A 15282-nucleotide genomic window follows, 5' to 3' on the forward strand; every position below is an offset into this window, starting at 1 on the left:
TGGGTTGTTTCTGGTTTTTCTAATTAAATTGTTGAGCTTCAAGCTTAATTCTTGTTTTCTGTGTTTGATGGTGCATGTGGCCAAGTTTGATGTTGTTGGGCCATGTAAGATGAGATGTAGTGGTTGGTAGGCTTAATTTGACGTTTTGTTGAGGTTTGGAGGGGAATTATGGAGTTTTGGCTCGGGGAAATTCGAAGGGAAAAACTCAGGGGTTTGCTGGTGCTGCTAGTAGTGTTGTAACGCTAGCCTTAGATCACTACAGCCCTATGCCTGGTTTTTCAGGGGGATTTTGTCTCTGCTTGTAGCGCTGTAGTGCCCACCTTGTGGCACTTTAGCGCTACCCTGCCTCCAAAAATGGGTTTTTAGTGTTTTTCTTAGGATTTTGTTTGGGGGCTCGAGGGTTGATTCTACCACCCCGTTTGGTGGAATTGGGACTTCCTGAGGGCTCAGAATTGGTCTCGAGGTTAGGTTACGGAATTGAATGTTAATGAGGGTTCTATGTTATGTTTGTGACTAGGTGTACGCTAGGGCTCGGACGGGATCATGCTTGAGGGTTACTTTCATTAGTCAAAGCAATCAGAATCAAAGGTAAGAAACTGCACCCAGTTTTGTGAATACATTGGGACTAATAAGATGGTATTATGCCATGGGGACATGCGATAAACACCCTAAGAGTGCCGGAATCAATAATTGTGCACAGGGCGCGGCTCAGCCATTGGTAGCTGCGGTTAAGTACCATATCACTATGCTCGGCCTAACCGAGCCGGAGTCAGTGGGATAATCAAAGGGTGCGGCCTAAGGGCGTCGATCCTGGATATTTAGTAATATGTTTTTTGTTGTTTAACTGATGATTGTGAATAGTTTGTTATCTGGATGACTGATTATTGGCTTATAGTTTGATGTCTTTGATTATGTGTGCAATACGACCTATTGTATATCTAATTAATGATTTGTGAAATATCTGACTATTGAATATCATTTATGCTCTGTATTACGGATTTCTTGATGGGCCTTGGCTCACAGGTGCTACGTGGTGCAGGTAAAGGCAAGGGCAAGGTGGACTAGTCCTGAGTTCGAGAGCTCTGAGGCTGAATGTACATAGACAGTTGATTGGCCGCCACAGTTGAGGGATGGTACAGGGACAAGAGAACTGTCCTTTAAACTCTATTTCTTTTGAGATCCCATGTACGAAATGTTTATTTAAATGAAAGGTATCTTTTATGACCAAAATCTTTTAACCCTAGTTCAATTATAGTTTCAGTAACATGTTTCTAACTAAATGACTTGATTAGCAAGTCTTGCACCTTTATAAACACACAGTGTAACGGTCTTGGCCACCCAGGGTATTACAACTTGGTATCAGAGCGTCCTAGGTTTAAGGGTTCCTGAAGACTGGCTGGACATGTACATTCGCTGCTAAAGACAAGCTCGACTCAAGGTTTGGTAATTGTGTATGAATGTTTATATGCTTAAATGATTGGAAAGAAATATGAATGTTGATATCTATTTGATTAATAGGGAGCATGAGATACTGATAGGGCCTGATCCTTAACTGTTGTGTGATGATATTAAGGCATGCTTATCAGCATTGTTGCTGTATGTGAATGAATATTTGAATAAACTGTTATATCTTGACTGCTTGTGATTGATTGTGTGTCTATGGAGGATTATGGAAGGATTATTACCCTGTCATCATAGTCTGATCGGTGAGTCGTTGATTGCGGAGTAACTTGGATATCTATGCGTCCAAGATGATCTACATGACTAGTTGGCAATAGATCTGAGACTAGAGATGATGACCAGGGCCAGAACCCTCTGCCATTCCCTAAGAACTGGCAGCATGTTATGGCAGATATTCAAGCCCGACTTCTGAGCTAGGAAGAGCAGATCCATTTACTGTGTCAGGAGGCTCCGTCAGGGAGTGCTGCCCCTATTTTGCCACCTGAATTGGTACCAGTCATGCAGCCAGTGGAGGTTGGGAATAGGTGGAAACCGTTGTATGAGCGGTTCAGGAGACAGCATCCTCCAAATTTTGAAGGGGGACCAGATCCACTGAAAGATGAACAGTGGATGAGTATGATCACCGCTATCTTGGATTTTATGAAGGTAGAGGGTCATGACAGAGTGCCCTGTGCCACATATATGCTAAGTGAGGATGCCCGCATTTGGTGGGAAGTGGCTGTATAGACTAGAGATGTTACCACCTTGAGTTGGGATGGATTCAAGGATTTGTTCAGCCAGAAGTATTACAATGTAGCCATCAGGGCAACAAAGATGAATGAATTTGTGGGATTGGTTCAGGGCAAAATGACAATTACAGAATATGCCTTGAAGTTTGACAGACTTGCGAAGCTCACACCAGATCTTATGTCTACTGATGCAGCTAGGCAGGAAAAATTTATCAGAGGGCTTAATGTTATGATAGCCTGAGATGTGAGGATTACAACAATTCCTAGGGGAACAACTTATGTCCAGGCTGTTGAGAAGGCTCTTACCACAGAGGAAGCGGAGAACAAGATCTGGAGGGAGAGTGCGGCAAGACGGGAGGGCCATAGAGCGGTGCCTCCATACTCTGAGTCTGGTATGGGGCGGAGGCCCCAGTGATCTGAAGAGGAAGACCCCTGATAACGTCGACCGCTCCTGTTCCTGTTAGGAGAGGTTGGGGTACTCAGGGTGGCCGTCAGGGAGGTGGTGATTCATGGAGGAGCTATCCGAAGTGCACAAGGTTACAAAAGACGCCATCCAGGCGAATGCCGGGCTAAGGCCTATTATGTGTGCGGGGTGGTAGGACACCTCAAGAAAGACTGCCCAACAATGAAGAAAGGGGATGCAGCGAAGGTGGACAGCTTGACTCCAGCTCGAGTGTTCACCCTGACGCAAGGAGAGTTTGAGGCTAGTCCCTCGGTGGTGACAAGTCAACTTTCTAGCGCCGACTCTCCTTTTTCTGTATTGATTGATTATGGTGCTACACATTCATTCGTTTCTAGTAAGGTGATTGATAGACTGTGTAGACCTAGTGAGTACTATACAGCGGGGTTTGGAACTATATTGCCTACATGGGAACTGGTAGTTTCTATGAGGTGGATTATATCACTGCCAGTGATGGTTGATGGTAGGGAGTTATCAGTAGGCTTGATTAAGTTGGGTATGGAGGACTTTGACATGATTCTAGGAATGGATTGGCTAGTCAGATTTGGGGCTACTATTGACTGCAGGAAGAAGATGGTGACTTTTGAGCCGGAGGGAGAGGATCCCTTTGTGTTCGTGGGAACGGTATGTGGACCCCGCATACCTATGATTTCAGCGCTAAAAGCTAGAGACCTATTACAGGGAGGATGTATAGGTTTCTTGGCTAGTGTGGTAGATACCACCAGAGTACTGCCAGCAGGGTCGGAAGAGATTATATTTGTTTGTGAATTCTTAGATGTATTCCTTGAGGATTTATCAGGACTACCGCCGCACAGGGAGATTCATTTTGTTATTAAGTTAGCACCAGGGATAGAGCCAGTGTCGAGGGCACCATATAGAATGGCATCAGCAGAACTGAAGGAATTGAAGATACAGTTACAGTAGCTTCTGGATTTGGGATTCATCAGGTCGAGCTACTCGCCATGGGATGTTCCAGTTTTGTTTGTGAAGAAGGACGGGACTCTGAGGATGTGTATAGACTATAGGGAATTGAACAAGTTGACTATCACGAATAAGTATCCGCTAGCAAGGATTGATGACTTATTCGATCAGCTGTAGGGAAAGACAGTGTTCTCGAAGATTGATCTTCGATTTTTTTATCACCATCTGTGGATCAAGGATGAGGATATACCGAAGATGGCCTTCTGAATGAGGTATGGGCACTACAAATTTCTGGTCATGTCATTTGGTTTGACCAATGACCCAGCAGCCTTCATGGACTTAATGAACAGGGTGTTCATGGACTTTTTAGATCAGTTCGTCATTGTCTTCATCGACAACATCTTAGTGTACTCCAGTTCAGAGGCAGAGCACGAGTGACATCTTCGACAAGTTCTGCAGAGATTGAGAGAGTATCAATTGTACGCCAAGTTTAAGAAGTGTGAATTTGGCTACGAGAAGTGACATTCCTTGGATATATTGTTGGTGCGGATGGAATTAAGGTGGATCCATCTAAAGTGGAGGTAGTGAGAGATTGGCCGAGGCCAAGGAACGCCTCAGAGGTTCAGAGTTTCCTCGGGTTAGCAAGTTACTATAGACGGTTTGTAGAAGGGTTCTCAAAGATTGCGACAACGGTGATAGAATTGACACGAAAGAATTTGAAGTTCGTTTGGTCAGACAAGTGTGAGAACAGTTTTCAAGAATTGAAACGGCAACTCATTACTTCACTTGTGCTGAGTCTTCCTTCGGAGGAAGGAAAGTTTGTGGTCTATTGCGATGCGTCAAGGTTGGGTTTGGGCTGTGTGTTGATACAGAACGAGAAAGTTATAGCTTTTGCATCACGACAGCTAAAGGAGTATGAGTAGCGGTATCCTACCCATGATCTAGAATTAGCAGTGGTGGTATTCGCACTGAAGGTGTGGCAACATTATCTATATGGAGAGAAGTGCGAGATATACACCGACCACAAGAGTTTGAAGTACTTCTTCACCCAAAAGGATCTATACATGAGACAGAGACGTTGGTTGGAATTGGTAAAGGACTATGACTGTGACATTCTTTACCATCCAAGAAAAGCCAACGTAGTGGCGAATGCATTGAGTCGGAGAGGCTAGGGGCAGTTATTTAGTTCTACTCAGATTTCCAAAGAGTTGGCTGATGAGATGACCAGGGCGAGGATAGAATTGGTGGTGGGCCGGTTGGCCAACATTACTTTGCAGTCGTCCCTACTAGATCAGATTGAGGAGGGTCAATTGGTAGATCCACAGTTACAGGAGGTTAGAGAGAATGTGTTAGCGGGGGTAGCTAAGGACTATTCTATTTCTGTGGTTGGTGTTCTACGGTATCAGGGGCGGATTTGTGTTCAAGATGATGTGGGGATCAGACGAGAGATATTAGATGAGTCATATACTACGTCGTACTCACTTCATCCGGGTACCAAAAAGATGTATTAGGATCTACGGACATTGTATTGGTGGCCCTGGATGAAGGACATAGTGGAGTACGTGGCGAGGTGTTTGACCTATCAACAGGTGAAGGCTGAGCATCAATGACCAGCAGGGTTACTTCAGCCTTTGGGTATTCCCGGGTGGAAAAGGGAGGATATTACGATGGACTTTGTGGGAGGTTTACCCAAGACAGAAGGGCCTCATGACTCGATGTGGGTGATAGTGGACAGATACACCAAGTCAACTCATTTACTTCCAGTGAAGATGACATATACAATAGATTAGTATGCAGAGTTATGTGTGAGGGAGATCGTACGTCTCCATGGAGTTCCTAAGTCTATAGTGTCGGACTGGGATCCTATATTTACCTCCAAGTTTTGGGGTAGTTTACAAAAGGCTACGGGGACTCAGTTGAAGTTCAACACAGCCTTCCATCCTCAGACTGATGGACAGTCTGAGAGGATGATTCAGGTGTTGGAGGATATGCTTAGAGCTTGCATGATTGATTGTGAGGGATCATGGAGTAAGTATCTCCCGTTGATTGTGTTTTCATACAACAATAGTTACCAATCAACGATTGGAGTAGCTCCATATGAGATGTTATAGGGGAGAAGATGTAGATCACCCAATCATTGGGATGACATGGGTGAGAGGAAGTATTTGGGGCCAGACATGGTTCAGAGGACAAATGAAGCTATTGAGAAGATCTGAGCTAGGAAGCTTGCTTCACAGAGCAGACAGAAAAGCTACACTGATCCCAAGAGTAGAGACATGGAGTTCCAGGTTGGGGACCACGTGTTTCTGCGAGTTTCACTACTGTGAGGGGTGAGAAGGTTCGGAAAGAAGGGCAAGTGTAGCCCTAGATTCATCGGACCTTTTGAGATCCTAGAAATGATTGGACAGGTGGCTTACAGGTTAGCTTTGCCACCGTCGTTATCGGGAGTTCATGACGTATTCCATGATTCTATGATCCGGAAGTACATCTCAGATACAACACATGTGCTGAAGTATGAAGACTTTGAATTGCAGACAGATTTGTCTTATGAGGATCAAGCAGTTCATATTTTAGATCGGAAGGATAAAGTCCTACAGAATAAGACAATTCCTCTGGTGAAAGTATTATGGAGGAATAGTGGGGTTGAGGAGGCGACCTGGGAGCTTGAGTCGGCGATGCAGGATCTGTATCCCAAGTTATTTAGGTAAATTTCGAGGACGAAATTCTTAGCAGGAGGGGATAGTTGTAACGACCCAAAATTACTAATAAGGCTTAAGGGCCTTGATTAGTGTGCCAGGAGGGCATAATTGGTTTATGTGTGATTTAAATGATTAAATGCATGATTATGTGATAAGCATGCTTATATGATTATATGGATAATTGAGATGCATGATTATGAGTATTAGTATGCATGTAGGCCCTGTTTAGATTATAAGGGAAAATTTCTAATTTTGGCCTGTTGAGGGCATAAATGTAATTATTTGCAATAAGTTGTTGAGACCACATTATTATGTGGATATATTTGCAGCTTGTGACTTGAGGCAATCCTAGTGAGCGGTTTAACGAAATAGTCACGGTGGGGATTGGATTTATACCCGGCTCGGGGGAGCGTGGGGGTATTTATGGGAATTTGGGAAATATATTGGAGACTATTTGACATTGGGGAAAATAATTGGTGATTAATTAGATGACAGGAATTAAGTGGAAAATACTAGGAACACTTGAGGAATTAGGGGGAATTGGTAACAAATGACCAAAATGCCCTGAAAATGTTTAACGGCTTATGTTTTAATGGGAGGGGAAAATGGTCAATTGATGGTTACAAAGAGCTTATGGGTCTTTCTGCCTTTTTAGACTTAGTGGGATTTGTAGAATGTGTTGGAAGCTGAAGGAAAGAAAAGCAAGAAAGAAAGAAGGAAAAACAGAGTTCTTGACCTATCTCTCTCTCTCTCTCACAAATTGTAGTCTATCTTTCATTCTTTTGTGAATTTGGAGCTATAAACTCAGAGGAGGCTTAGGCTAGAGCTGGGACCTTGGTTCTTGAGGTAAATCAAGAGGGTTAGCTCGAGTTAATTTTCAAATTAAGGAAAGGTTTAAGGTTGTTTTGAGATTTATGAGTTTTGGTGAGTTTGAATTCTGAATTTGGATTTTTAAATGGAACCTAAGGGGTTTAGCTTGAGGAATTTAGGAGCTATAGGCTGGAAGGGCACAAAGGGCAACCTAGGGTCGGATTCTCCTTTAAAGGTAAGGATTCCATAGCTTGATCATTTGAGTTTCAGGGTTGTTTCTGGTTTTATAATTAAATTGTTGAGCTTCAAGCTTAATTCTTGTTTTCTGTGTTTGATGGTGCATGTGGCCAAGTTTGATGTTGTTGGGCCATGTTAGATGAGATGTAGTGGTTGGTAGGCTTAATTTGAAGTTTTGTTGAGGTTTGGAGGGGATTTATGGAGTTTTGGCTCGGGGAAACTCGAAGGGAAAAACTGAAGGGTTTGTTGGTGCTGCTAGTAGCGCTAGCCTTAGAGCGCTACAGTGCTATGTCTGGTTTTCTGGGCGATTTTGTCTCTGCTTGTAGCGCTACCCTGCCTCCAGAAATGAGTTTAGGGTATTTTTCTTAGGATTTTTGCTTGGGGCTCGGGGGTTGATTCCATAAATGCCTTCGCCGTTTCCGGCCCTTGTCGGTCATTCACATATATGCACACATAGCATAATAAAACAAATACTTAAACACATATAAACATAATCGATGGGGCTACGCCGTGCAACACACTCATATAGGGTCATGCTTGCAACACAAACTATAGGGCCTCGCCTTGCTCTATGTGTACAGCAGTTTTCTTACCTGTGTCCCGAGCATTCCGAGCACCGATATCCCGAGCACAGTCCCCTAGTCCGAGCCTCGCTGAAAACCTAGTCACAATGCATCAACAACATCCATCCATCAAGTTCTAATCCATTAAATAACTTTGGGTCATAATTCTAGTCTCCGGGATCTTGAATTATATCAATCCAGATGATAAAATCCATCCCAAGACTTAACTTTTGAATTCCCAAGCCTAAAACCTCCTTCGAGTCCAAAAACACCCTAAGCACCGCGGCCCCATGATCCTATGCCACGACCCGCCTCAACCAGAAGCACACCCCAAAAAACACCCCATGCGCGCCGCGGTCGAAGCTAGGGTGTGTCACGGCCCGCCCTTCTTCCTGGCCTCCCTAGTGATCTAGAGGGCCGCGGTTCAGCAAGAACAATGTCACGGCCAAACCCTTCGAACCCAGAAAAATCCTTCATTTCTTCCACCAAATCCAAGCTAATGTACCCCAAAATCAACCTTACAATCATATTCAATGACCACAAAAACTCTATAATAGTTTCAGCAGCAAAACCAAACAAGAAGCTAGCTTTAAACCTCATCATATCCCAATTCCAATCTCCCACTTCAAATCTTCAAGAATACTAGAAACCCAGCTAGTAACCACAAAATTAAATAACTAAAATCACAGTTTAAAGCTTACCTTAGCCTCTACTTTAATCCACAAATGGAAATTAAGCTAATCCCCAAGTTTAGTGCTCCAATTCCTAGCTTGATCTTCAACGTTCCCCTTGGTATGGCTTAGAGAAAAAAGAGAGAGAGAAAGAAGAGGTTTGGGTCAGTTTCCCTTAGTTTCTGAATGCTTCCCTTGGTTTTGTTTTACTTAACTTAAGTCTCTAAGGTTACCTCAAAGGCTCGTGGTACCAAAAATGTCCTCGAGGGAAAAATGGTAAATTTCCCCGATTTTCCCTCCTTAAAGTTCTAACTTCAAATATATCTCCAAATATTTATTTTCATAACCTGATAACCCCATAAAACGTCTAATGCCCAAAATACCCCTCGACTTGCCTCGAGTTAGGTATTCAACCCCGTTGTGACTTTCTAACTAAACCGCTCCCTAGGACTAGCTCGGATCGTGCAACACAAATATATCCCAATATTCAAAATTATTACATTTATGCCCTCAACGGGCTAAAATTACAAACATGCCCCTAATAACCAAATGGGACCCACATGCATATTTAATTCGCCTAAACATGCATTTCTAATCACACACTCATTAAATTTACATATTAAGATAATAAATCACTTATTGCTCTCCAGGCACGCTAATCCTATTCATCATTTCCATAAAATATGCTGGGGCATTGGTTAATCCAAAGGACATAACTAGGAATTCATAGTGTCCATACCTCATGCGGAAAGCGGTCTTTGATATGTCCTCTTCTTTGATCCTTAACTGATGGTAACCTGACCGGAGATCAATCTTAGAAAACATTTTCTTTCCCTATAGCTCGTCAAATAAATCATCGATTCTAGGCAGTGGGTATTTATTCTTAATGGTCAATGTGTTCAGCTCCCTGTACTCAATACACATCCTAAGAGATCCATCCTTCTTCTTGACAGATAACACTGGAGCACTCCATGGTGAGAAACTTGGTCTGATGAACCCCAAATCCAGTAACTCCTACAACTGTATCTTTAACTCTGCCAGAGCCATCCTATAAGGTGTCCTAGATACTGGCTCCGCCCCTAGAGCCAACTCTATAACAAACTTGATCTACCGCTGTGGTGGCAACCCTGGCAGGTCTGTTGGAAATATATCTAGAAACTCACATAACAATCTAGTCTCACCCGATCCAACCGACACAACCCTAGAGGTATCCACAATGTTCACTAGGAATCCTAGGCAACCTTCCAACATCAAGTCTCTAGCCTTTAGTGCTGAAATCATAGGTATCCACGGTCCATTAACTGTCCCCACAAATACAAAGGGTACATCTCCTTCTGGTTCAAAAGTCACCATCCTACGCTTGCAGCCAATCGTCGCCTCATACTTTGATAGCCAATCCATTCCTAGGTTCATATCGAAGTCATCCATCACTAGCTCAATCAGATCAACAGACAACTCCCTACCATCTATCTCTATTAGCAATGCTCTAATCCATCTCCTAGAGACTACCAGTTCCCCAGTTGGAAACAATGTCTGAAAACCCCTAGCATACAAAACACTAGGTCTACGCAGCTGATCTATCACTCTAGCTAACACAAATGAATGAGTAGCTCCCAAATTAATCAATGCAGTATAGGAAGAACAAGTACTAGAAATCTGACCTGTCACAATTGAGGGGCTAGCCTCCACCTCAGTCTGAGTCAAGGTGAACACTCTGACAGGAGCGAGATTGTCGCCCTGCTTCGACTCCTCTTTTCTGGTTTGTGGGTAGTCCTTCTTCAGATGATTTACAATCCCACATATAAAGCAGATCCTGATCCTACATTCTCCCTGATGTTGTCGTCTGCACTGAGGACACACTGGAAAACTCCTCTAGTTGTCACCTCTGCCCTGACGGCCGGCAAAAGCACCCCGTGCCCTCCTATCAAAGCTAGGAGGAAAAAAAGGATCTGGGGCCTTTCTCTTCTGTTCACTGGAGCCACTACCCCGACTGGATCCAATAAAAGGAGGCATTGTCCTCCTGGCATTGCACCTAACAGAGTTTTCTCTCCATATCTGATCCTCGACCCCCTCACCTGTAAGGGCCTTGTCCACCACCTGGGCATAATTAGTAGTCTCTGGATCCAAAGTAATCTTCACATCATGGGCGATCATACCATTCAACCCCCGTACAAATCTATCCCTTATTGCCGCATCAGTTGGCACCAAATCCGTTCCAAACTTTTCCAACCAGTCAAATCTCAAAGCATACTCAGTAACTATCAACTGGTTCTGAGTCAGATTGATGAACTCGTCAACCTTCGCAGCTCGGACTGCAACACTTTAATATTTCTCATTAAAGATGTTTCTGAACTCTTCCCAAGTCATAACTGCAACATTTCTTCTCTGAGTCACTACATCCCACCAGATGCAGGCATCCTCTCTGAACATGTAGCTGGCACAAGCTAGCCTCTCGTTCCCTTCCACCCTCATGAAATCCAAGATGGAGGAAATCATATTCATCCACTGCTCTGCCCGCACTGGGTCTGGTCCACCCTCGAAGGTGGGAGGATGTTGCTTCCTGAACCACTCATACAAAGGTTCCCACATGTTCTCCATAACAGGCTGAGCTGGAACTGATGACACAGCCTACTGAACTAACAACCCAGTGGCCTGAGGAGGGGCCTGCTGCCTCAATTGTCGAAGTTCTTCCTCAGTTCATTGCAGTCTCGCTTCCATTTCAGCAAACATCTGTTGCCAATTATGTGGGGCAGGTGGAGGACTCTGACCCTGGTTGTCATCCTCGGCCCTACTGCCGCGGATTCTCGATGATTGTCAAGTAATCTCAACAATATGCCTGCAATCAACGGCGCCGCTCATCAGGCATGATAACAACATACAAAACCACCTTCCAATTCACATCAACCAAACATAACAGAAATCCACATAACATACAAATAGCATATAACACTCAACGGGCCATGCCCTGGATTCATGCATATGTTAACTCATTCATCATGCTCTATATAATATAAGCAGGAAAACAGGGCATTTAAGCACATAATCAAGCATATAACTCATTCATTACCAACCAAACCTGAGTCGAGCTTGTCACTGACAGCGATCGTACATGTTCAGTCAATCTCTAGGAACCATAAACCTTGGCTCGCTCTGATACCAAGTTGTAAAGCCCTACTTCCTTAGAGCAGTTACTAAGTGAGTTTAGAATGTGCAAATAACTCGCTAATTGAGGTTTTAAGACAAAAGTGTAGCTAAACCATAAATAAAAGTCATACAATTCAAAAATATAATCATACATTGAAAATTATAAAGCGATATACATTTGGGATCCCAAAATACTGTTTAGAAATGTTTACAACTCAAAATTATGATTAAGTTGACTAAACGACAAAACTATGTTTAATACAAACATCTCCCAAAATTACCCCTGGCTGTGGCAACCAGGCAGGCCAAACATGTACACGTCGCTTCATGCTCTCCGTACTCATGGTTGGTCAATCCTCCCATTTCCCTTACCTGCACCATAGAGCACTTGTGATCCAAAGCCCAGCAAGAAAACTCCACACAAGCAATCAACATATGCATATTATCAATCAGCATATAATAAAACCGCCAACAAGCTAAACATATAACGACCATGCCGTCCCAGGCGCTTTACTAGGCCCTGGGTTCACGGTCTACACCGTGAGGATATCCCAAGTATCCTATAGGGTCTCACCCTAGCAACTTGCACTCCCCATGTTTAATGCAGCTCCCAGCCCCTTGTCGTACTCAGCCTTTCCATTCTCAGCCTTCACCATTCCCGACCCTCACCGTTCTCGGCCTTCGCCGTTCCCGGCTCTTTCCGTTCATTCACATATATGCACACATAGCATAATTAAACAAATATTGAAACACGTATAAACATAATCAATTGGGCTACTCCCTGCAACACAATCATATAGGGTCATGCTTGCAACACAAACTATAGGGCCTCGCCCTGCTCTACAGGTACAAAAGTTTTCTTACCTGTGTCCCGAGCTTTCCGAACACTGATATCCCGAGCACAGTCCCATAGTCCGAGCCTCGCTAAAAACCTAGTCACAATGCATCAACAACATCCATTCATCAAGTTCTTATCCATTAAATAACTTTGGGTCATAATTCTAGTCTCCGGGACCATGAATTCTATCAATCCGGGTGATAAAATCCATCCCGAGCCTTAACTTTTGAATTCCCGAGCCTAAAACCTCCTTGGACTCCAAAAAAACACTAAGCGTTGTGGCCCCATGATCCTATGTTGTGGCCCGCCTCAACCAGAAGCCAACCCCCAAAAACACCCCATGCGCGTCGCGGCCAAAGCTAGGGTGTGTCACGGCCCACCCTTCTTCCTGGCCTCCCTAGTGTTCTGGAGGACCGTGGCTCAGCAAAAACAATGTCGCAGCCTGACCCTTTGATCCCAAACCTCAATAATACACTTACGGTAACAAAAATACACCAAGAATTATGCCAAAACCTTACTCCAATTCAAAATTCAAACATTGAGGTCAAAACTCAAGAAAACTTAAAACCAAATGTACGCCCTGGTTTTCCCACGGGCTGTTAGCAAGCTGAGATATGGCCTAATCATGTCTACCACGTGGACATCACCAAGACCGGAGCTGCCACTCGAAAGATCCTACCTCCTCAGCTCGAGGTAACCTAAGGGTTCGCCAATATTAGACTGAGTTTGGACTTTGAAAGCCACAGGTCGAGGGAAGCATCCAGCTCGTGGTACGAGCTAGAGTTGGAGGCTGTTACCCCTTATAAAGTCAACCACGCAAGGTAAACGTGCATATATCAGACATCACGTGTCTGATATATCCCTGACTTCTCAGACACGCAGCATGAACTTGCGCATTCTGGCACCCACGACTGGGTTGGGCCGTGCGGCCCATTATCCCCCTTACCTATTGATTAGACCACACTTCATGTGTCAGGTTTTAGGAATTAATCATGAATGTCACAGAGTTGACATGATAGGTAAGAAGGTCACGGGATGACCTTCTTACCAACTCCCAGGTGCCTTCTTTTATAAATATGGAGACCTTGGGAGTTACAAAGGGTTGGACTCTATCGTGTAAGAAATACCCTGTAAAAGAATACCAAGCATATAGCAATAATACTGACTGGTGGAGTAGAAGGATTTTAACCTGTGAACCACCTAAAAACGTAATTGTGTCACCAGCCCATTCCTAAAAATATCATTCATCTATTTCGATTCAACATAAGCACTAATCCCTTCCTCTTATTTTCTTAATTACCTGTTGGCGAAGAACCGTGTCAACAGTTTGGTGCTTTATTGGAGAGCTAGTTAGATTGGTGATGTCGCAAACATCCAACTATGGTGACCACTCGATCCAGAAATGGTAACGAGATGAAACAACATGATGGGCAGGAGGCTCATCATATCGCCATCCCCGATGAACAAATTCCTGAGGTCCAACAGCGGCCGGGCAAGCAGCCGGTGGGCCAGGATGGCACTGGAAGTTCGGCGCCCCGGCCACCTAATCAAAACCCAGGTTATTACACTGCGGTGGAGATGGAGAATGCTCAGCTGAGGCGCCAGCTAGCAACAGCTAATCAACAGATCAAGGAGACTCATAAGTCCCGTCGGGGTAATTGGTCCAGGCCTAGCCGCTCGGACAGACCTCCGACAGCCAACTCTATTCCCTCATCGCACCATCGAGAGGAAAACTTCAAAGACATGCCTAGGGCCGAACAACAACAGTATAGTCGTTCGGTCCGAATTTCAACTCCCAGCTCCCAACCAACCTCGAGCGTGCCCAGGAGAGCTTGAGCAACTTCCAGAAGGAGATCCGGGGAGAGCTCACAGCATCAGCCCGTCCCCACCAGCCGTCCTGCGCCTCGTCCAGATCGCCAGGCGCGGGACCCGCATGTTGGCAGGGCCGCGAGGCCCCCACCTAACTTGATCCACCCTGATGGAACCAGGATCGCATCTCCGGTCAGGCATCCTCCCTCACCAATAAGATATTCGTCTCCACCTCGACCCATCCGAGATATTCCAGCTTATGGAAGCATTGGGAGAAACCCGCCGTCTGCGGAACCTTCCCGACGTAGCAGGGCGCCGAGAGAAAGCCCAAATCCTCACCACCAAAGGCGGACTCCGAGCCTCTCTAACAGGAGCTACTGGACCGGCAGTCGCCGGAGCGACCTTTCTGGCGGAGAACTGCGTCAGCATTTAAGCTTGGCACAAACTCCTCAAACCACCCAGGGGGCGACCTGCGAGATCGCCTTAACTCTCATAGAGGAGAGCCAGTAGGAGGTGGTAGCCATGCTCGCTCAGAGGGAGACCTGTCCGAAGTACATAACAACGGGAATGCCCCAAATAACCTATCTCAAGATAGGAGGGGCAATAATCCACCAAATATGTACAATGAATCCGGAGCTGTTGAGCAGCCCCGGAATAACTAAGGAAATCAGGACAAAACCCTCGAGCGCCTGGCTCAGATGGAGGAGCTGATGAGGATGCTCCTGTCGGAAAAAGAGAAAGATGAATATGATTCAGGGGACGAGATGGATCTCTTCGCCCCCAGCATAGCAGCAACGGCTTACCCACCCAGTTTCCGTATGCCACACCTGTCCAAGTTCAATGGAGACGGAGATCCGTCAGATCATCTGGGGATGTTCAACACCCTGATGATGGCCCACAACATCGGCCCCGAGCTGAGGTGTCTGATATTTCCCTCCACA

Source organism: Humulus lupulus, chromosome 9, assembly GCF_963169125.1.
Source record: "Humulus lupulus chromosome 9, drHumLupu1.1, whole genome shotgun sequence".
In the NCBI taxonomy this organism is placed as follows: domain Eukaryota; kingdom Viridiplantae; phylum Streptophyta; class Magnoliopsida; order Rosales; family Cannabaceae; genus Humulus; species Humulus lupulus.